This window comes from Neopelma chrysocephalum, unplaced genomic scaffold (assembly GCF_003984885.1).
Source record: "Neopelma chrysocephalum unplaced genomic scaffold, ASM398488v2 Primary Assembly neopelma1_66, whole genome shotgun sequence".
NCBI classification, from domain to species: Eukaryota; Metazoa; Chordata; class Aves; order Passeriformes; family Pipridae; genus Neopelma; species Neopelma chrysocephalum.
The window spans coordinates 7057457-7079023 of record NW_020897725.1 but is presented as its reverse complement, the minus strand read 5'-3'; the positions used below and the strand labels follow the sequence as shown (position 1 = coordinate 7079023).

At 37.3% G+C, this 21567-nt stretch overlaps 1 long non-coding RNA gene across 2 annotated transcripts; it reads right to left on the bottom strand.

The window, feature by feature from the left end:
- Positions 1-2754: 2754 nt before the first annotated feature.
- On the bottom strand, positions 2755-19915 carry LOC113968206. 2 transcript variants are annotated; one of them, XR_003534423.1, is made up of 4 exons: positions 19809-19915; positions 9097-9231; positions 8533-8674; positions 2755-2928 (listed from the first exon to the last, which is right to left on the bottom strand). It is a non-coding gene; the product is annotated as an uncharacterized LOC113968206 (long non-coding RNA). The 2 variants fall into 2 exon arrangements; XR_003534422.1 differs by lacking the exon at positions 9097-9231 and having other exon boundaries at positions 19809-19905.
- Positions 19916-21567: the final 1652 nt, after the last annotated feature.

Here is a 21567-nt window from a genome sequence, read left to right as displayed (position 1 = left end):
CTTTACATTAAGTCCCTCAGTGCTGCTGGCAGCAGAGTGCATTAGACAAATCAGAGTATTCAGAAGGAAGAGAATTACTTTAACAAGATAAAAGGTGTTGAAATACCTGTACTTAAATGACAACGAGAAATAATAAAATATTGGGGTTTAGATAGCATGTTCATATGTCTTAGAATTAACAGAGGAAGATGATATATTCACATTTTATATTGAGCTTTTTGGGTCTTAGGAGTAAACCTTTCCCTTCCACAGGGAAGTTGGTGAAGGCTGTGAGGGCTGTCCTTTGACTGTAAGTGTTTCGGTGTAAATAAAAGGTCTTTATTCCTCACTTGCACATCATGGTCAGATACTTGGTCACAACAGGGATGCCTAAGCACTACATACAGGTGAAAGAATAAATGTTCTCCTTTGTGGGTTCCTAAAAAGATTTTTTTCTTGACTTATATGCAGGATTATGCACCCATATTTTGGTATTAACCATGTGTGAAACTGCAAACTTGTGTTTACTGATGTTATAGCAGATCATCAGGGATGCAAAGAAGTATCCATAAAATAATCATTATATTATTAATAGCAAAAGTGTTAATTCACATCATGAGGAGCCCTATATCATGGTCATTATTCATGACATGTTTCCAGTTGAGTTGTAACTAAAACAAGAGAATTTTTTTTCAGTGCTACCTATCTAGAAATAAATAGTTTTTTATTATTGTAACATGGAGATAAGATGCAAATGAAGAGTTATAAACAAAAAACACCTGTTTATATGCATTCAGAATTCACTGTGCATTTTTATTTAGGTTCTTTAAGGAGCAGGAAAAATGGTTTTTCAAATTATTTTCCAGTATTATTCTGGAAAGCTCACAGTTTTTTCATAAAAACTTTTCCATTTTTTTTCTTTGTTTGCTTATTCCTTACATTCCTTTAATGCCAAATGGCATTTTTCTTTACTAACGGCACTGTAGTCCTAAAGACCAGGAACAGCGGTAAGCTTATTAAAAATTTAAAAGGGCCTCTGAGGTAAAATATGCAAGATATGCTTGACTGTGCTATCAATGATTTTGGAGTTGTTTTTTTTTATTTATTTACCCATATGCTAATACATTTTCATAGCACCTGCAATATTCAAACCAGATGACATGGAGTATAGGTTTTCAGGCCAGGGGGTATATATTTCATAAGAAAACACTATAAACTGAATGAAGAAATGAAAGAAAAACATGGAGAAAACAAAGAAGAATTATGGTTTAAGCTTGCTTTTTTGGGGGTAGTTGCTATTGTTGCAATTAAATTACCAACACAGTTGATCATCAAGAGAATTAAGGTATTGTGTAGTTGTTTAAGTTGAACTCACCAGGCTGAAACACTCAACACAGTCAAAGAACTAAAATATAATTAGAATAAGATGTGACATCATACACATTCATATAATTTAAGGAAAAAATAAGTTTACATCTACAGTGTTGAGATTTATGATGCAAATGTTTAAGCTTCTGTTTTACCCCTGGAAAGAAAGAAGCCCCATGCATTCTAATAAGAACACTGAAGTCGGAACAGCAGTCTATATACTCAGAGAATTTATTCATAGTAGATAATGCTAGCAACTTAATTCCAAAACTTACTTTAAAAAGAAGAATCAACTCACTAATTGGTAAAATATTATATATATTACAGTGCAGGAACTTATTATTTATGAGCATAAGCTCATAAACAACAGAGAAAAGATTGCACCTGTGACAAAAATTCTGTTTAGCTAGTAAAAGAGCAAATTGCTGTTGAATCACTGATGCAAAAGCAACCAGGGAAGCACAAATGATTTGTTTAACATAATTCTAACTTATCTGTGAGCTAAACTGCAGTATGTTTTTGTAATGTAGTCCAAATAAATGGTTTGTATTGGTGTTCAACAGGTGACAACTAGATAAAAAACCTACCTTTAAGTTTACAATACAGCAAGAAGATGACAAGGCATTTGCACGAGTAAAGGTGAAATATACCAAGATTTATTAAAAGTTTAGATATAATGGATGCATATGTCCTATTCTTTATGCTCCTAGATAAAAAAATTTATCTGATCATGGCTACGTTTACTGTTTCTTTTAGTGCAGGCATAAATCTTTGCAATTCCTCATTAATATATTCAAACTTTTTTCCCTTTCTACTTAAAATGTAGGTAATGTTTCCCAGAGGCTGTAATGTAATATTTAATTAAGTTATTTACTTTGATTCAGAAATTGCAAACTATCTAAATCACAACCCTCTAGTCAATACTTAAACAATAAAAAATTAAATTGAATAGTAATTTTATACATAGGGTATAAAATATATACTTATATACTAAGAATTAATTTCATAATTCCTTGGTGATGATGACAATCGCCCCCTGCCATGGACAGGAACACCTTCCACTGGACCAGGTTGCTCACAACCCCATCCAACCTGGCCTTGAACACTTCCAGGGATGGGTCATCCACAACTTCTCTGGGCAAACTGTTCCAGAACCTCACCACCCTCACAGTAAAGAATTTCTTCCCAATATCTAACCTAAACCTACTCTCTTTCAGTTTGGAGCCACTACTTTGTCCTATTTGTACATGCCCCTAAAGGAAGCCACTCTCCAGCTCTCTTATAAACCCTTTTTAGGCACTGGAAGATGGATTAATGCAATAAGGGCTCCCTGGGCCTTCTCTTCTCCAGACTGAACAACCCCAGCTTTCTAATCTAAATATCTAAAGATATTTCGGTTATATCTGACCATTGTCCATAAGGCTGTTTGATTTCGTTATCATGGAAAGAGAAAACAAAGAAAAGTGGATCAGTGTACAGTATCGTGTATTCATTCCAATTGTCTGCATTTTGCTCCATACAATTGTCTTCTCCTTTGAGCGACTTCTCATCTGCTCTTTAGATTTGATGAATAATTTTACTCTGAAAAAAAAATTAAATATAGTGAATCAGACTTTTTACAGATAAGATAATAAAATAGCTTCAATTCTACCCTCAAATGACATAATGAAAATTTAAAACCACAGAAATTAGGTCTGCTAAATCAAATTAATACAAGTTGGGACCAAAATTCAAGTAGTTTGATTTTAGTGTATGTTTTTGTTACTACACTGACATACACTAAGACTCTCTGAATGCCTTAACTGTGCATTTCTGTACCTTCCATTTCATTCAGATTTAATTTGACTGTAGAATTTGTGCAATTTGTTTAGGGGACAACTGTAGCATAGCATTTTTTCTTATCTTAAGTTTTATTTTTAAATGATGACTTCAATTTTATTCCATTATTTTTACTGTATGTAAAATAGGTCCTTGTGTGTGTGTGTTTGAAAATAAATTCTTCACTCTGTAGACCTCCAGAGACAAACATTTTGTGAATAACTGTGTTAATCTACCCACTACTTGATTCAGAATTCTTAGTGCATTTGAAATATTTAAGCATGTTAAAAATAAATCTAAATATCCCATTATAAACCATTTCAAGATCACAGTTTTGTAACTGAGAACAGAATAGTATGATAATCTGGGGGGAAAAAAATGCTGAGACAAAATGTGTGTAACATTGAGTATACAATGAGAGTTTCCAGAAGCTTTTAGGCACACTGTGCTCTTCATGAGAGGCAATACAGGATAAACCTGTGACCTTTTCATTTATATGTTCCTTTCCCCTTACACAAAACTTTCTGATCTTTGGAGAATAATTAAACGTAGCATATCAGAGTATGGGGAACTTTCCTTTTTCGTCCAAGAAGGAAGAAAAATTAAAGTTATTAAATCGAGTTACAGTCATAGAAACCATTCCTTCCCCAGAAAAAAAGGACAAAAGAAATAAACAGGTCAGAACCTCAGCTGATGCCATTTTGAGTGATTCCACTGAAATGGCTGATAGACACATCCATTTTAAGGTGAAAAAAACCTATTACACCATCCTAGTCTGGCTTCCTGCATAATGCAGGCCAGAAAATTCCATATAGTAAGTCTCATTGAGCTGATAGATCTCTTGATTCACTTGATTTGGCTCTCTACTTTTTGAAAGATTAGTAGATTCTCTCCCTAGGAGGCAGAACATCATGAGACAGCTGCAGTACCTGATTTAGTATTTGATTTGCAAAAAACATTTACAATTTTGGTCTGTGATGGCTGTGAAGATGTCAGTAGCTCCCGCTGACCTCTCAAGAATTGGTTTGCTGCCAAAGTGAGAAGGACAGTGTTTCAAAGAAAATGAAAACCTTTTTGGAATCCCGAGCTGACAGTGACAAATGTCTGGATGACAAGGTCAAATGGCAGGTGTCTTTGTTACTGAATATAACAAAAGGTCACAAATGGGATGAGTTTCTGATTTTTAAGAGAATTTTAACAGGAACTTTGTAATAAGATGTCAGAAAAAAAGGAATAAAGAAGAAGCCTAGTCATGTATAGAAATAGAGAGTTCACTGCATAAACTACATGAGCACTAGACATAGACACAAAAGTAGAATGAAGAGATATAGAATTTATTTCTTGAAAGATCAGATGGACCTCAATGGAAGAACTTGTTTTTTCAGTGTTTGGATTTTCTAAGCTTGAGATCAGTCGCTTTTTTTTCCCTCTTCTCCACACACTAGAATTCACAATAAGGAGAAAGTGCCATTGGCTTCAGATAAATGTGTGCTCAGTGTTTAAATAGACATAATAAATGTGGTTGGCTTAAAAATGGATTATTTGTGGTGGTGGAAGTCAAAAGTCATCGATTTACTTCATTGAGGTCATAGTCAGAGGAAGGAGAAGTTAGTTTTCAAATGAGAAACCTGCTTATTCAAATTGTCTTAGTCCTGTTACACTGGTGAAGTTATTCTGAAGTATTTATAGCAATTTTAAGAAAAGGAAACTTTTTGAATCATAATCTGGAAATAATGCTACAATGGCCTTGAAGGGCAGTTTGGAGAGAAGAAGCCAATGGCAAGAATGGATGACCTAGATTTTAGTAGGAGTTGGGCACTTCTGGATAGTCTATTCAAGGCCAAAGCCAATGAGCCAGCTGCTGCAAGCAGACTTGCCAAATGTCCTGACAAAATAAGAGACAATTCTGATTTTTTTTTTTTTTGCAAAATTCACCAGCATCCCAGTAAAAGAATACAGGTTCCCGTTTTTGCTGTAAGTCAAACACAACACACCTAAACATTTTAACACAGCACACTAAAACCAACCCATTAGATACTGAGGGATCACACGGGAACCTGTCCAACTGTTGCCTGCTCCAGCTGGCTGTGTCACAGGGAGACTGTGACACTGTGTCAGTGTGGTCCCCATTGTATTTGAAATTGAATCCAGGTTTCCCAGTGCCTAGAAAAATGCCCTGACCATGGAGCTATTGTTCTGGGGCAATGATATTGCTACCTGTCAGAGATAGCTCTCTGGCAGGCACTTCTGCCTAATGCAAGTTTCCCTCAGAAATGATGAATTCTGCATTGTGTTCACAGGGTGAATGTAGAGAGATTTCTATTCTGTCCGATTTATTTTGTGTTTGAAGTTATTTTCCCAATACTATGAATAATTCTTGGCTATGAGCTTTTTCATAAGCAACTTATTGCAAGGCCTGAAATAGCTGTGGGACAGATTCTCCACTTGTTGAAGTCAGTTTTGGTGAACTATGATGATTTAGGTTAGCTCAAAATTTATCCTGATGCATTTTGATAGGCCTTGACAAGTCAGATACCTAATTCTAATGCCTCATTGAATAAGCAGACCCCTTAGAATGAGACCTTGGATGTGACGTATTATCTGGATGTTCATTTGCCTGCAATGTCCAGCTACATTTATTTAGGCATGACAGTAAGTAAGCCTAAAAGGGATGCGCAGATACAGATGTGATTTAATTTAAAGTACTGGTATATCTAATCACTGAATTTTCTGCTTTCATATCTAATCAGACCATATTAACAAGGGTTGGGGAAACTGGTAAAATTCCTTTGTGCAGGATTATTTAAAATATAGGGCAGAGGAAAAAATCTTTAGCTAATTAGATTTTTCTTTTTATCCAATATTTCAGTAATGCTGAGAAATAAGTAATTTCTGTAATGGAGTCATTTCTGTAGTGAGCAAAGAGCTTACTAGCCATCATCCTGGGCAGGAAGAAGATTTGAGAAACAGAAGTATCCTTGGGGCAGCCACAGTCTGCTGACACATGCCACACTTTGCATGCAGTGGGGATGTGATGCTGTGTGCCCACGGTTAATTATACTCATCCTGCAAAGGACCACTAAGTCACTGTCATTACATGGCTGCTTTATATGCTCTGCTTATAGCAGTGTCTCTAGTTGTAATGCTGCTTGCAAGAAGGTAACAGAAAAAGCTGGACTGTGGTGGAGAGGTCTCCCTCACTTGCACCCATGCCAAGGGTGCACTAATGGAAAAGGTGTTACCTGTTCCTTTTTTCTTAAGGTCTGAGTCCCATGGCTGTTCTTCCTTGGTGTCCTTGTACCAGCACTGTTGTGTAATTGCTCCTGGGTGCTGGCCTTGATTTTTTCATTATTAATTTCCTGATGGGCATGACTATATCTATACTAATTTTTTCCTGTTTGAGGGTTTATTTTAGCAATAGTGTGGTTGGGACAGATAAACATGTAAAAAATCTCCTTTGCTCATAACTGCCTCTCAAACGGAACTGGAAGACATGTAAAAAGCGCTTCCTTGATCTATTGTTTTGTGAAAGGCAATCCATCATCCAGATGTTTAACTGGACATCTGATGGCAGGAGGCAGAGGGATGACATTTAATACTGTCATCCCACAGACCTAAGGTGTGTGAGAATTTTATTAGGATTTTCTTTAATGACTTCAAGAGTGCTTATTCTTTCCTTGTCAGCCCATCAGAGCTGAGGGCCTGGCTATAATATTCTAGCACTTCTTCTGCATTAAAGTTTTGGGCTGCTAGTCTCAGCTTTCCTAAGAAGGTATGGGACAGAGAGCAAATAATCCTATTTTTTCATTTAGTATTATCTTTTTTCTTCATTAACACATAGGGGTTACAATTGTGTATTTGAACTTCCATTGCATTCATGTGATGAATTTTTTTTTTATTGAACTGCTCTACTAGGAGTGGGTCAGCCTAATACAGCAAAAGCCAGTCCCCATAACTGATAAAGATGACAGTAGCTTTCTGGGAAATTGTTAACAAATGGCCTCATTGCATCTAAAACAATGTATCTCACATATATTCCTTGTTCTCATGAAAACAGGCATCTTGTGTTGCCTACCAAGTCTAGGGATAAACTAAATTCATCTAAGAAAAACTTCACATTTATTCTTAGTTCGCTGATTTCAGAACATGACACTACATATTGGAAATCTGTCTTTTTTTCTTTAAGAAAAGAAAATCTCCCAGGATTACTGTGAAATATACTATATAAGAAACTATTTTCTCACTTACTAATGAGTCTCATCACTTAAAAGTCAGGTCATGAGTTTTAGACTTAAGTGCCTGCCTTCAGAGAGCTAAATAAAAGTTTCTTGCTTTTCGGGGATGCTCACAACAATAAATACCTCCACTGATTTAATTAAGCATTATGGTACTTAGCAACTCAGAAAAATTCAGGTCTACCTTAATTTGGGTGTATAATATGGCTCTAGGCATTCACAGAATAAAAAAATTAATGTTAGCTTTAAAAACTGTGTAAAAAAGAGTGAGAGTAACAGTTTTGACCAATCCCCCTCATCCCCATTTCCAGTGAGCATTTAACATGGTCTGAAAGTTAACCACTATTAGGAAGAAGGAGGCCTAGGGGAGCACTACTGCACTGGCAAGGTGATAAACTGCTGGCAGTATAATCAGACTGTTACAGCACAAAATAGAGAACGTGGAAATACAAGTTCTAATCTTGACTTGATGTGTGGCTTCTGCAAAGTAATTTCAGTCCCTCCTTTCAGTTTACTAGCTAATAAACAGAGAACAGTAACTTATTTTGAGGATGCTGTGATATCTAATTAATTTTAGTCAAGTAAGCATTTTGAAAACTGACCATACTAAGCACAATTTTCTACTATTTTCTGCTACTACTAGCAAAAGTAAAAGACAAATCAATTAGGTGTGAGGTGTCTCTCTCCAAGCTTTCAAATATATTCAGGCTTTTGCTATATCCAGTTTCAAATGGAACTCACCAATGTGACACCTTTGTGGATTTAAGTATCTACTTCAAAATGAAATGAAAGCTCCTCCATACCTTCCTCATAGTGTTGTTGTGACACATTAAAACCTGAGGGATTTTCTAACAGAGGAAACTATGACTCTACACTTACCAGTCTTTTTCTCTGTTTTTGAATATTCAAAAGACTGGCTTTCAAAAGGTTGGTTTTTTCAAACATATTCAAAAGACTGGCTTTCAAAAGGTTGGTTTTTTCAAACTTTTTTAGCTCTATAGAACAGCAAAACAAGTCTGTTACCTGTAACATGCGAAAGTATAGGACAGTTACCATTGTGATTGTAAAATAAATGTTTGAATTACATACCTGGGCTTTAGAATCAGTGCTGAGAAAAAGAAGGAGAACTTACTTTCAGCATCTCTGTTTGAAGGTTTGCATTCTGGAGACTATCAGGACACCACAAAGGTTACCAGGTCATCAGCTTCATTGAGTTAAACCTGAGGTTCTGTAAGATGAACAAGAAGTCCATTCAAACTGTGGATTTTCTGAATCTGTAGAATACAAATTTTAAGTATTTTCTGTTTGAGATAAATCTTAAGAGTTTTTTTCCAAGAATTCTGTATTCATTGTCATATCCTCATGATTACCTCTTTTTACCTAATCTGCCCAATAAACAATGTATCCTGCTCAAGGTCTTAAGACCTTGTGCTTCCAAAACCACATAGTGAAGTGGTTTTTCTTTTGTGACTGAATGCTAGTGAAATAATTTTAGTTCTAGGGATCATTATAGTAATATAATACTCTTCAAGCAATTTATGGACTTGAAATATAGGAAATAAATTCTGTCAGTCTTATATGAGAGACATAGGCTGGTACAAATGATCACCATATTCTTGGGGGTGGAGGTGCTGAATATAGGAATGTGTTCCGTGGCTAACTCAAACCTATTGTTGTTGCTACACTCATGGTTTACCTCCAACAGTATTCACTCAGTATTAGAAAGTTAAAACCTATTTTAAGCATGACATTTGAGAAGCCAATGGTGTTAAACTAGATATCCAGGTAGCAGAAGGAGCATTAAAGTCTTTCAGAAGATGCAGATTTTAAACTGTGTCACAGACAAAAACAAACAGATTTTGTTTTGAGAGAACTTCAGGAAAGAATTTAATTAAATTAATCATTTGCTTCAACTTGGACCAACTGTTTAAATGATGGCATAGGTAATTGATATTATCTATAATAATCTCCTAGTTTGATTTCAAGATGGACTTTAAATAGCAATGTCAAAATAGTGGAAGAGGGCAGTTTCTGTTGATATTTCAGCTCTACCAAAACAAAAAAATAGAGTTCACATGAAAACGTTTACTTGCATGCCAGCCTTGCTATTTGACATTAGAGATGTGGATCATTCAGGTGCACATAGAGATTTACAGTTATTTACCTTTCTCCAAGTCTTTTGATTGCCACGATGTTTGCAATAATACTTTCTGACTGTGTATTTTTACTACATTTCAGTTTTTAAAAATTTCTGAACCATTGCGATACTTTGCATTTTAGCAATGTTGATCTCAGACTACAACGTTTTGAATACCCTCTCCTCTCATGGTCTGGTCTTCAAAACAGACAAGAATGAAACACTACAAAAAGAGGTATTGTGCTGACAGAAATTAATGGAAGACTGTAGCACAGCCAGTTGTCTTTCTCAGCGTGTGCACCACAAACACTCCATCCTACCAAGTTGCATAATGTAGAGATGAAAAGCTCCATTCACTCTGACCTCTTCTGTTTGCTTCATTAGAACATACAAGTGAAAAGAACCTCCATGTTTAAGTAAGCCCAGTGAGCATTATTATGGGTCACTGTATCACAAAATTGTCCTAATAAGCTAAGCAGCCTCCTCAGAACACCCCTGCTACTTTTAATGAAAGGATATTTTAGGACCTTTCTGCTATCATAATTGGAAATGTTTCACTCATCTCTAGCCTGCACTTACCAATGACCGGTTCAGATCCACATAAGATTCTCCAAGCCCTAGTATGACCTCTTTCACATCCTCTGCTCAAATGTACAACCTGAAATTTAATATGCAACACTATTTCAGTTTCATCTTCAAATGAAGGTTCTTTATTCTACTTCTGAATAGCAAAAAATTTGAATAGTTTCAAAACAAAAACTCACAAGTACTGCAATGGTATGTTCCAGCACACCATACCTCCTGCTTTTCCTTCTCACTTCAAGTTTCAGGCATCAGATTCTGCTACCCTTCCCCTTGAGGTACCAAACACACATTTAACTTGTGATATTTTTTTACATGTACACTGTGATCAAGTGACCTTTCAACAAACCAGTCTCCAACCTTATTACACGTGGGGTCTTTTGCAGGTCTTTGGGCCACTGCTTCATGGGTATCTTTTCCAGCTTTTTTGAAATCCTTCAAATAATACAGACTCTCACAATATAAAAATATTTTGGAATCAATACATTGAATGCTGTAGGTAGAATATAGTTCACATTCATACACTCCTCTACCCTGTTCATTGTCATGGTTTAACCCCACCCATCAACTCAGTCCCACACAGCCACTCACTCAATTCTCCCACAGTGGCATGGGGAAGAGAATTGGAAGGGTAAAAATGAGAAAACTTGTGGCTTGAGATAAAGGCAGCTTAATCAGTAAGGCAAAAGCCATTATGCCAGCAAAGCAAAACAAGGAATTCATTCACCACTTCCCATGGGCAGGCAAGTATTCAGCACCTCCAGGAAAGCAGGGCTTCAACACACATAATGGCGACTTGGAAAGACAAATGTCATCATTCCAAATACCCCCTCTTCCTTCTCCTGCCACCCAGCTTTATATGCTGAGCATGACACCATATGGTATGGGATATCAGCTGTGGTTAGCAGGGCTCACTAAAAGAGCTTTAAACTAGAATTGAAGGGTTAAAGGGATAAAAATCAAGTTTGCTGGAGAAAAGCCTGGAGGCAGCACGTCAGTGTTTGAGGGACCATGTGCTAGCATGGTCCTTCAGTCTCAGTGAAGCTGGGGATGGAGATCCATGTGGGAGCAAAGACAGAAGGATTATTGATTCTAGAAAACACAGAAGTGCCTGAGAACAGTCACGTAGCAATTAGCATTTCTCCTGCCAAAAAAGTGGCAAGATCAATAGGCCAACTGAAGTGCATCTACAGCAATGCCTTCAGCGTGGGCAACAAGCAGGAGGAGCTGAAAGCTGCTGAGCAGCAGGAAAATTATGACATAGTTGCCATCACAGAAACATAGTGGGATAACTCACATGTCTGGAATGCTGCTGTAAATGGTACTTATAAACTCCTCAGAAGGGGTAGGCAAGGAAAGAGATGCAGTGGTGTAGCCCTGTATGTTAGGGAACATTTTGGCTATCTGAGCTTAATGATGCTGATGAAAGTGTTGAGTGTTTCTAGGTTAAAATCAGAGAAAGGCCAACAAGGCAGATATCACGGTGGGAGTCTGTTACAGACCACCCAACTAGGATGGTGATTGCTCATGATTGCTAGCCCTTGCTCTCCTGGAGGACTTCAACTTGCAAGATGGCTTCTGAAAGCGCAACGCAGAGGAAAAGCACCTGGGGGTGCTGGTCAACAACCAGAGTGTCCAGAGAAGGGCAACAAGGCTGGTGGAGGGTCTGAAGCACAAATCCTAGGAGTAGTTGCTGGGGAAGGTGAGGGTGTTTAGTCTGGAGAAAAGGAGGCTCAGAGGAGACTTTACAACTACCTGAAAGGAGGTTGTTATGAGGTGGGGGTCCCTTTCTTCTTCCAATTAACAAGCAAAAGGACAAGAGGAAATGGCCTCAAGTTGTGCCAGGGGAGCTTTAGGTTAGATATTAGGAAAAGTTTCTTCACAGGAAGGGTTGTCAAGCGTTGGAACAGGCTACCCAGGGAAGTGATGGAATCACCATCCCTGGAGGTATTTAAAAGATATGTAGACATGGCACTTAGGGACATGGTTTTGTCATGGACTTGGAGTGCTGGATTGAGTGTTGAACTCAATGATCTTAAAGGTCTTTTCCAAAATAAATGAGTCTATGACTATATGATTTTATAAAATCTTATTTCTATAAAACATTTCTATAAAATGTTAATATCAGTTTCCATATGGAATCCAGGCATCTTATTAAGAAGACCATTTTTAAACACCAGTCTCCAAAATATAACTTTAAAGATGAAAAATTTACATTAATTCTCCCATATCATACTATTTGTGGTCTCACTGTATTGATCTTTGTGCCAGAACTTTCACCCAAGTAAAGGATAGGATCGTTCAGAGCTACAGCTCTGTCCCCTGCTGTTTCACAACAATCTTAGAGTCTGTATGCCACCCTATTTACATATGTTTTTCAGGTATCTGCTAATCAACCTTTAGCTCTGAAGCAACGTGGCAGCAAATGAGAAGTCACTGGAAGGTTCTTGTTTTGGGTAAAGTCTTTGCCCCAGTGACTTTACGGCAGAGCTGAGATTTAGAATTTTATTGCATTTTTGTGAAACAGGTTTTGCAGTCAAATCCCACTCCTTTCTCCTCCCCCTCCCTTTCCCCTTCCCCTTCAAATGACAGGTTTAGGTATTAAGCCTGAAGTTGCAGCCCAGCCCCCACCTATCAGCTGTCACAGTGCATTTAGATGTGTGGCACACTTCTTTTATGGTCAGATATGTAGATCTGTTTTGTGCCTCCCACCTCCCTTCCCAAGTACACTGTTCTGGTATTGATGGTATCACACACTTTAGCTTAGTGGTCCCAGCATACCAAGTTATCAAGAACAATTTTCATCACTATCTCATTATCAATAATTAGGGCTCCATCAGGTCAAGCTCATGAAGAGTGTTCCCACATTGGACTGCTCAATCAACCTGGAGTCAAAGCTTGTCTTCTTCTATGGCAATTAAATCCAGGGGGGGCTGAAATCACCAGCTACAGAATGATAATGTGAATGAGTAGGTACACTTGTCCTATTGAAGACGGTAGGAAGACTTCAGGGTCCATGGAGCAAAAAGAAATAATCAACTCAAGGGCATGAAGCTGTTGCCTTGTTTTTATAGGATATAGAGAGTGAGTAAATTATAAAACTCAGTCCCATAGGGGCTTTGCTGTCAAACAGATTAATACCATCAGAACTTTTCCTAAAGTGCAACACTTTCCAGTTCATTGCAAAAACTAAGAATCATTGAATGATTCAGATGGAGTGGAAGCCCTGAAGGTTGCCTGGGTCCACCCCATATTCAGAGAAGGGATGACTTCAGATGTAGGTTACTCCCCCAGTTTGGCATCACCTCTCACCTTGCTTAGGCTACTGTCTGTCTGATCTTTCCCCTCAGTAATAAAAACATTTTACAATCTCAGCCCCAGTACCAAGCCCTGAGTAGAAGCAATGGGGGAGGAAGCAGAAGTTTGTCTTTCCCATTGGGTTTCTTCAGTAAAGGACTGATGAGGACTACAGGTGACCTCCATCCAAAGCCTTTCTCCCAGTGACAGGTGCTAAGCATGTAGCGTGAGATTCCTCTTGTTCAAGATACATAAAAAGAACCTAGAGGATTAGAGCACTTATGGTGAATTCATGAACTAGAGCAAAAACTGAAACCTGAAAGCTTTTTCTAACTTACAGAAAATAGCATATTGAAAGTAATTTGAGGCATACAGAATCTTGAGTATACAAAAGCCTTCTATACATTTACAAGCTTAATCCAAATGTAAATGGCATAATTTTTTCTCATAAAATTAATTCTAATGGGCAACACAATTTTCCTAATATTGATTCTAGTAGTATTAATATTTCTGTAATACTTTGAGATTGATGTCTAGAAACAAAAATTATTATTGTGGCCTTAAAATCCAATTTTCAGAAAAGCCTATTCCTCTAAAATCAGAAGTATTATATCTGCAAAATAAACAGAAATAATCATCTTGATTTCCTGAGTAGTTCCATTGAACTCAATCTCTGTGACTACATGCATGCTTAAGAAAAGAAACACCCTAGTGCTCTGCTGAAGAGAAACTAAATTACCAATAAACACAGTTCAGATGCTCAATGTACTAATGCAGCACTAAATCCAGTGGAGTTCACTCCAGGGGAAGAAAGTCTTTTCTGGTTATCACAAAGATTACACATATTCCCTGGGAGATAAATTCTGGTCCTGACTTGACTTAAAACAAATATTCATTTTTTTATATTAGGTCTTATAATAAATGAGCCTTCAGTGGAAAAATATCTTCAGAGAATATAACTCATGACTGTAGATTTCCTCAGGCATTGTGTTCTAGTTCAGCTATAGAATTAGCTATGCTAAAAACCCTTTTACTTTAGAATATATATTTATGTGTACATGTGTTCACACACACATTTTATGTTTTTTAAAAACATATTATTAAGAGAACCTTTTAAGCCCAACTTAGGCTTCAAACTTCTACAACTTTTTTGACAATAAGTTTTACAAAATAAGGTATTAATATCAGTGACTTAAAATTCAAAAGCCTAATAATACTATATTCAGATTAGGCTTATAACCTAGTCCACCTGCACAGCATAAGCCTCCACTCTGGCCAGGGAAATGTACAACAATCTCTGCCAGAAAAGCCTCTCCTGCTGGAAGATTTTCATGAAGACCTCCCTGTACAGTTCACTATCAAATGTGAGGCATGAATCTACATCTGGAGTACAGCCAAAGCAAGATAAGGGAAAAACCCCTGTCTTCACTGCAGTGCTGGAAGACTTCTTCAGCAACAACCACTTGATCTACTTTTAGAACATCTTGCCATCTAACCTCTCCCTACAGTCAATGGGGAGAAAGAGGCATCTGTAAGGTTAAATTAATCTATTTTATGTATTTATCTTGGGATAAGATGGACCATGCACTTGACGAACCCACTTCTCTGCATTGATTATGAAAGTTACCCAGTGATTAGCTCTAACACAAACATCTACACCAGACACTCAACATTAATTGGAATGGATTTTACCCTGTCTCTGTCTCTCAGCCTTGCAGAGAAGTAGGCCAAAGGATGGTTCCTAATAAGACAGAGACAGTTCATGAAACCTGGGCCTAACAGAGCTCAGTTGTGTGTGGAGAATCAAAGGAATCAAGGTTACAGCCCAACATCCCAGAAAGGGAATTTCTGTACAAATACCTTAGTTTGACATTTCCTTGCAGTTTGATTCTGTGATCCCATAAGATGGATCCATAGGGATCCATAACTTTTATTCTCCTGTTATAACATCACTGTCAAGCCAACATTTGGCTTACAAAGAGTCTGGCATCATTGAAAGCAATTGAGCAATATTTGGGGAAATCTGGAGCTGCACCGTGTGCATTCTGTCTGCCTGTGATGAGAAGGAGCCCATATTAAAACAGAGTTTGACACTGTCAAACAGTTTCCTGGTTGATGTGATCATACTAAATATGAAGAAAGATACTAGCAAGTAAGGTAAAAGGGTCACTAAGATTAAATACAGAGACAGAGACACTGAGAAATGCATCCCAGTTGTGTACCATTTGCATCATAATCAGCATGGTTTAGGGGGAAATGAAAGCCCCAAAATAAAAAACTACACAAGAAATATACAGAAACTCATTCATACATTTTGGAAAAAAGCAGTTTTCCTGCATTGTATATTCTTTTCGTACATCATAATCTCCCCAAATTACTACACAGGCCAAAATTTAAGATAAAAAGAAATCCTACTTGTTCCAAAATAATTTTTTGGATTTAGTTCAAAATTTGATTTCACCTTGACTTCTCTTTGTTAATGTTGTTAAATTATTACTATTAAATTAATTTTTGAAAGAAACAATTTGCATTCTTCAAATTGGAACATCATACAGAAAAAAAAAGATTAAAATTATCTGGAGCATGGAGAACTTATCTAAAATAGTTCTAATATCTCCCAACAAAACAGTTTTGGTTTTAAAAACATTATTAGAAGCAGGTTGTTTATCAAACATTCCTCCAATGTTGCCAATCTCTATCCATTTTGAGTCAGAAAACTAGTTTTCTTCTCACTTCTACTCTATTGGTCAGGAATAGCTGCAACATCACAGTGGGAACAGGTCAGTACACCAGAGACTTAGGTGGAAAATGTGTCTTTTAATATAGTTTCTACAATACGCAAGAGGATGCTTGGCAGCTGCCTGTTATATGGAGGATATTAACTATTCTGTGCACGTTCTGGTCCCTCGCTCTCGGTCGTGCACACATCCACGCTCACAGATCTTGCCCTGACTCACAAACCTAATGATCTGTTCCCTGTAAAGATGGATGCAGGCTGAACCTTAGCCACCAGCAACAGTTAAAGCATCTCTCTTTTCCTTGGTGCCTTGGGACTGCCCTCTAATGCAGCCAGTCTGAGCGATAATTTCTCTCATGGTGATCTTAAAAAAACAACCCCGTGGCTTCTCTGTGGGATGAAAAACCTCTCAAAAAAATAAAGACTAAAAATTAAGATCATTATGGCGCATTTTTTATGGAAAACCTAGGAGAATGATAAAGTGAGGACTATGAATTTAAGAGAATACTCTTTCATTCAAAATAAAGAATTTCAGCAGGTCATCATCTCAGATTCTCTTTCTAAAGCTTCACAACTGCCTTTAAAACTTAAGAATCCAAAGCAATTGAATTATCTTTCTGTTAAGGAAAAATAAGGCGATTTAGTCTTTGATGTTTAATCTTGTACTGTCTTTCCACCTGCCTGCGAGCATGATTCTGTAAGCCACCAGGAGCCTTCCGAAGTTGCCTACAGCATTTAACAGAGCTGGGTCAGCTTATGTCTCTGCTTCTAGTAGTCAGAGCATGGAAGTCCTCCTCTTCATCATTTTGGGGTGCAGCTGCTAGACAGGCACTCTAAAGACCCAAAGTCATGTCCTGCAGATACTCAAAACACATAGGACAATGTCAATCCCTGTCTTCCTGATCTTAAATGCCAGAGATGGGGTTTAATTATTCAGTTACTTAAGATACAAACTCTTCAAGGCACAGACAGCACTGCACAGGAATCTCTCTGCTAATCTATACCAGTCTCCTCTTGCTCTCTCTTTTTCAACAAATACTTTTCCAAATAATCCTTTTACCTTTCCTTACCAGTATGAGCATAGAGATTAAAGGCACACAAGTTGCCCTTTCCTTCTGTGTTCGTGTGTGACTCATGCTACTCCAAAGAGTGCCTAGACATAAAATAATTCTTCAAGGCCCAACCTAAAAACATAGAGTTTCAGTGTGTATATATGCTTTTATGCATGTATATATAGAATTCCAATAAATACATACTGAACAAAAGTGGAAATTGATCCCATCTCCTGACTAGCAACACCCTGTCAGACAAGGGCACATCTATGGGGTTGTTATTTTAATTTCACCTTTTTACATACTTTGACCTGTTAAAAAAAGAGGATCCTATAATATATAAGCACATCAAGATGTAATCAATTTATTTATAATTGTATTCTTGCACTCATGGAAAATTATGTTCCATTACCGTATTAAGGCAGCTTGTAAGAAATTGAGGAGTTTGTTCTGAATTACTGTCTTTTCCCAGTGGTATTTCTTTCACCCATGGAGGACCCAGCACTTTTAATATCTGCCTCAAACTGCCCTATCCCCATTACAAGCAATGATAAAGAAGATGGTGCTGAAGATCTTTCACTGTCATAAGAGCAGGATCCTGTTGGAGGAATGGACAAATCACTCATTCATTTGCAGCAAGTTGGCTCTTTTCTGCAACAAAAGCTTTTATTCCTCGTAAGAAAAAGTAAATTTATTTCAGTTCTGTGTAATGTTAGCCAAAAAGTTCATTAAAAAAAAAAAGGAAAAAATCTGTTTCTCCTGGTGATGGGTTTGCTAAGGACTGATCCCGCCACTCTTGCCCAACATAACCGTGGGTGTGGGGTTTTTTTCCAGTAGAAACATCATCATTCGCACAGTTGTTCATATTCCTGTGCCATATTCAGTGATGATTAAACTAGTTAGATAGGAAACACTCTTGAGATTAGAGACTGTAAGATAGCCACCTGAGAATACCTTAACTGGCTGGGGCACTCAGCTGAAAGGTTGTGGTGTTAGTAACATAGAAACATCACATGTGGAGCCTGAATTTAAATCAAAGCTTTTAAACACCTTAATGGTTGCATGACTATGTAGTGTGCCCCTGCTGTTATCCTTTTTTTTTTTACAGCCTAAACTAGAAAATGAGGCTATTATCTCTCTGTTCAAGCCCTATATTCAAGAATCTTAGTGTAAGACAATCTAGCCTGTGAATCTATGTTGACTGAGTTAGGGGGAAAAAAAGCATGATTTCAGCTCTTTCATACCTTAGATGTTGGACAAGATTTTTGAAGAACTAGGTATCAGATTTAGATGCAGACTGTGGCAAAAAAAATTTATAGATATACTCACAGCTGTCCTAATTTTGCCATATTTTTTTACAGTAATGCAGAATTTGATTAAATATTTGATTTCACATGGGGCAAAATCTGGGCTGCATAAAAAAGTCAGTGGAGGTTTTACTACAGACCTCATGAGTTTTCAGAAATTGCCAAATGTAATGATTTCCTCATTAAGAACCCACTATTTTTGACATTGCTAGAGTTTTAACTCTCAGGAGCCAGAGAGCTATGAGAGTCTTTCTGATACACATGCAATGCACACAGGTGCATGTAAAGCTTAGAAATGTGAATACTAGAGAGCTCTGAAACCAGTTAAATGAACATTAAAGAACACTGTCTGTATGATCTTTCAAACAAAATATCACCACAGTGTTAAGCCAGTCTCATGACAGCTCAGGGCTTGGCAACAGAGAATGCATTCAGTATGTAAAAAATATTCAATTTTATATGAAAGAACGGGTAGGTCTAGATGATTTGTTTTCTTCATAAATAACCATGTTTTGATATGTCATTTGCATGAAGTTTTGTAAACAAGACCACTAGGTGATTAAAAAAACACAGCAAAAGGCAATTTGGGGAATTTAATTTGAAGACTACTTTGCAAGTAATATTCCACAGTTTTTCACCAGCTATGCTCATCCATCTCCAAGCAGCTTTCAAAGTTCCCACAAATCAGATGGAAAGCAGTAACTCAACAAGTGAATTGAACTTGGTGCTTTTACTGTACTTTCAGAAAGGGAATATATATCCTTTGGAAATATCTTTCTCTGTTTCTGCCAAAGCAGAACTTTTGCAGCAGGAGAAAAGGACCTGTTGGTAGCATGTTTATTCATTTAGGGGAAAGGTCTACTGTCTGTAGGAACAAAGCCATCATTCTCATACATATTGACAGAATGTAGGCACAGCCATGGCTGGAGGTGGCATTTCTGCTTCCCTCGGTCATGTGCTGTGTATCATTGGTCTGGAATGAGACTGAAAATGTTTTTTGTTGTTTAAAAAAAAAAAAGCCATGAGCACGTAGGATTTCTGAAATATTTGTGTGTTAGTGAGACTATGGTAGAAAGAGCAGCTCTTCATGAATATAACAATAACTTCAGTTAATTGGATTCTGAGCCCCCCTCTGCATCGAACCTCAGGAAAAAAACCTGACAAAACAGCCAAAGCAGAGTCCAGCATTCCTTTAAATTGCTTTCTCAGTTGATTAATGATGCCACAAGAGAAAAGATCATATTCAGCAAAGTATTCCTAACACTATTAGTCCAGAAAAGATCCTTGATATCTTACCAGATAGGAAGATGAGGAGAGATCTTGAATGGGTGTGGCTTTTGCAGCTTTTGGACTCTTGGAAATGTGAAGAAGGGAACTGTTACACTGACCCTTTCCTATGTACAGTCAGGGAAAGTTATAGGATGGCCTAAGTAAAATGCATGAGCACTGCTGATGCCTAATAAAATACCAAAAATGCAAATACTATTGACACATGGCAGCATTAAATTGCAAACACATGCCACAGTAAAGGGCAAGCAGCCACTAATAAATGTAAACTATTAACTGGCTCTTCAATAAATAGAGCCACAAATCATACCAGGACTTACTGTGAGTGCTGCAGAGCATATGAGCAGCTGCTCTATTTCTTTTCAGGAGAATAATCATGACAGTGACAAAAAAAAAAAAAAGGTAGAAAATGCATTGAGATAAAATAATAATAATAATAATATTAATAATAAATTTGATTCCTCTTTAACAAAAGGTATAAGATCTTTGTTTGAGCTGAGGGAAATATTTTTACAGGCTTCTACCTTAAGCCTGATTTTTATTCTTTTTATGCTTCTTTCTGCATTGTCCTGCCCACATGTAGGGCCTTGAAGTAGGAGCCAGGAGCTTTTACTTCTACTCTAACCATAATATATATTTTCATAAAACTGTTTTAACCATTCAGTCTTCAAATACTTCATAAAGTCTTTACCTCCTAATACGGCAACAAACTGTATAAAAAACCATTTGCCCAGCCCTCATGTAGACTTCAAAGGGGATCAAAAGCAGAGCGGTTTGCTCAATGCCAGTGCAGTTCAGTCTCCAGAAGGTCCCTCTTTACAATCCTGCTAATTGTTGGGCTGGTGATGGGAACCTGAGGGTTTGTTCCTGCCATTACTGAAGTCAAAGGCACCTTCCACTTAAGAGTAAAGGTGCAAGATCTTTGGGAATAGGGTCTGGGTTGGCAGTCTTTCTGCAGCACAACTTCCTGGTGCTCACAACGTCTTGGCATGGGACAAACCTAGCTCCTCTTTAGACAGGGAACTGAGACAACTGGGAAGGAAAACTGAGGTGAAAACAAAGAACTACAATCTGACAGTACTTCTAAACAATGTGGCTACATTTTCACACAGAGCCCAGCAGTGAGTTTAATTAAATACTACACATATTTACTTACTGGAAAACCCTGTTTCATTAACATAAACAGATAGGAGAGCATCAGTGCGTGACAACCCATAGGGCACCAGGGGAAATCTGTTTTGAATTTTGTACATCAATCAAGTAATTCATATACATGGCATTTGCAACTGATGACTGCCTGAATGGAGTCTAGTGATTTTTACACCAGGGTACACCGCTAAAAACCTCTCATTAATAGATAATCAGCTTCTACCGATCAACTCCTCGGCTGCATTCCAAAGCATCTGTTTCTCCTGTTTTGTGATTTAGACCTGCTAAGTATGATAAACGCAGTTCTGTGTTATTTCTTTACTCATTAACCTTATTATAGGATTTCACCCTCAGCAGTGATATTTTTATTTTTTTAAAGGAAGTTGATAAAAAACAAATGAAAAATACATTAGCCCACTAAATGGCCCATTATTTCTTTGTGTTTCTGCTAACAATGTAAGAGCCATTCTAAGCAAATAGTATATTTCAAAGAAAAAAGTAATGAGAATAATTACTTTTTTAGCCAAATTGAATAGTTTATCAGTAGACTTTTAGAATTCAAGTGATTTTGGTGAAATATTTCTCTTACTAATGTTACACAATGAGATGAATGTGAAAT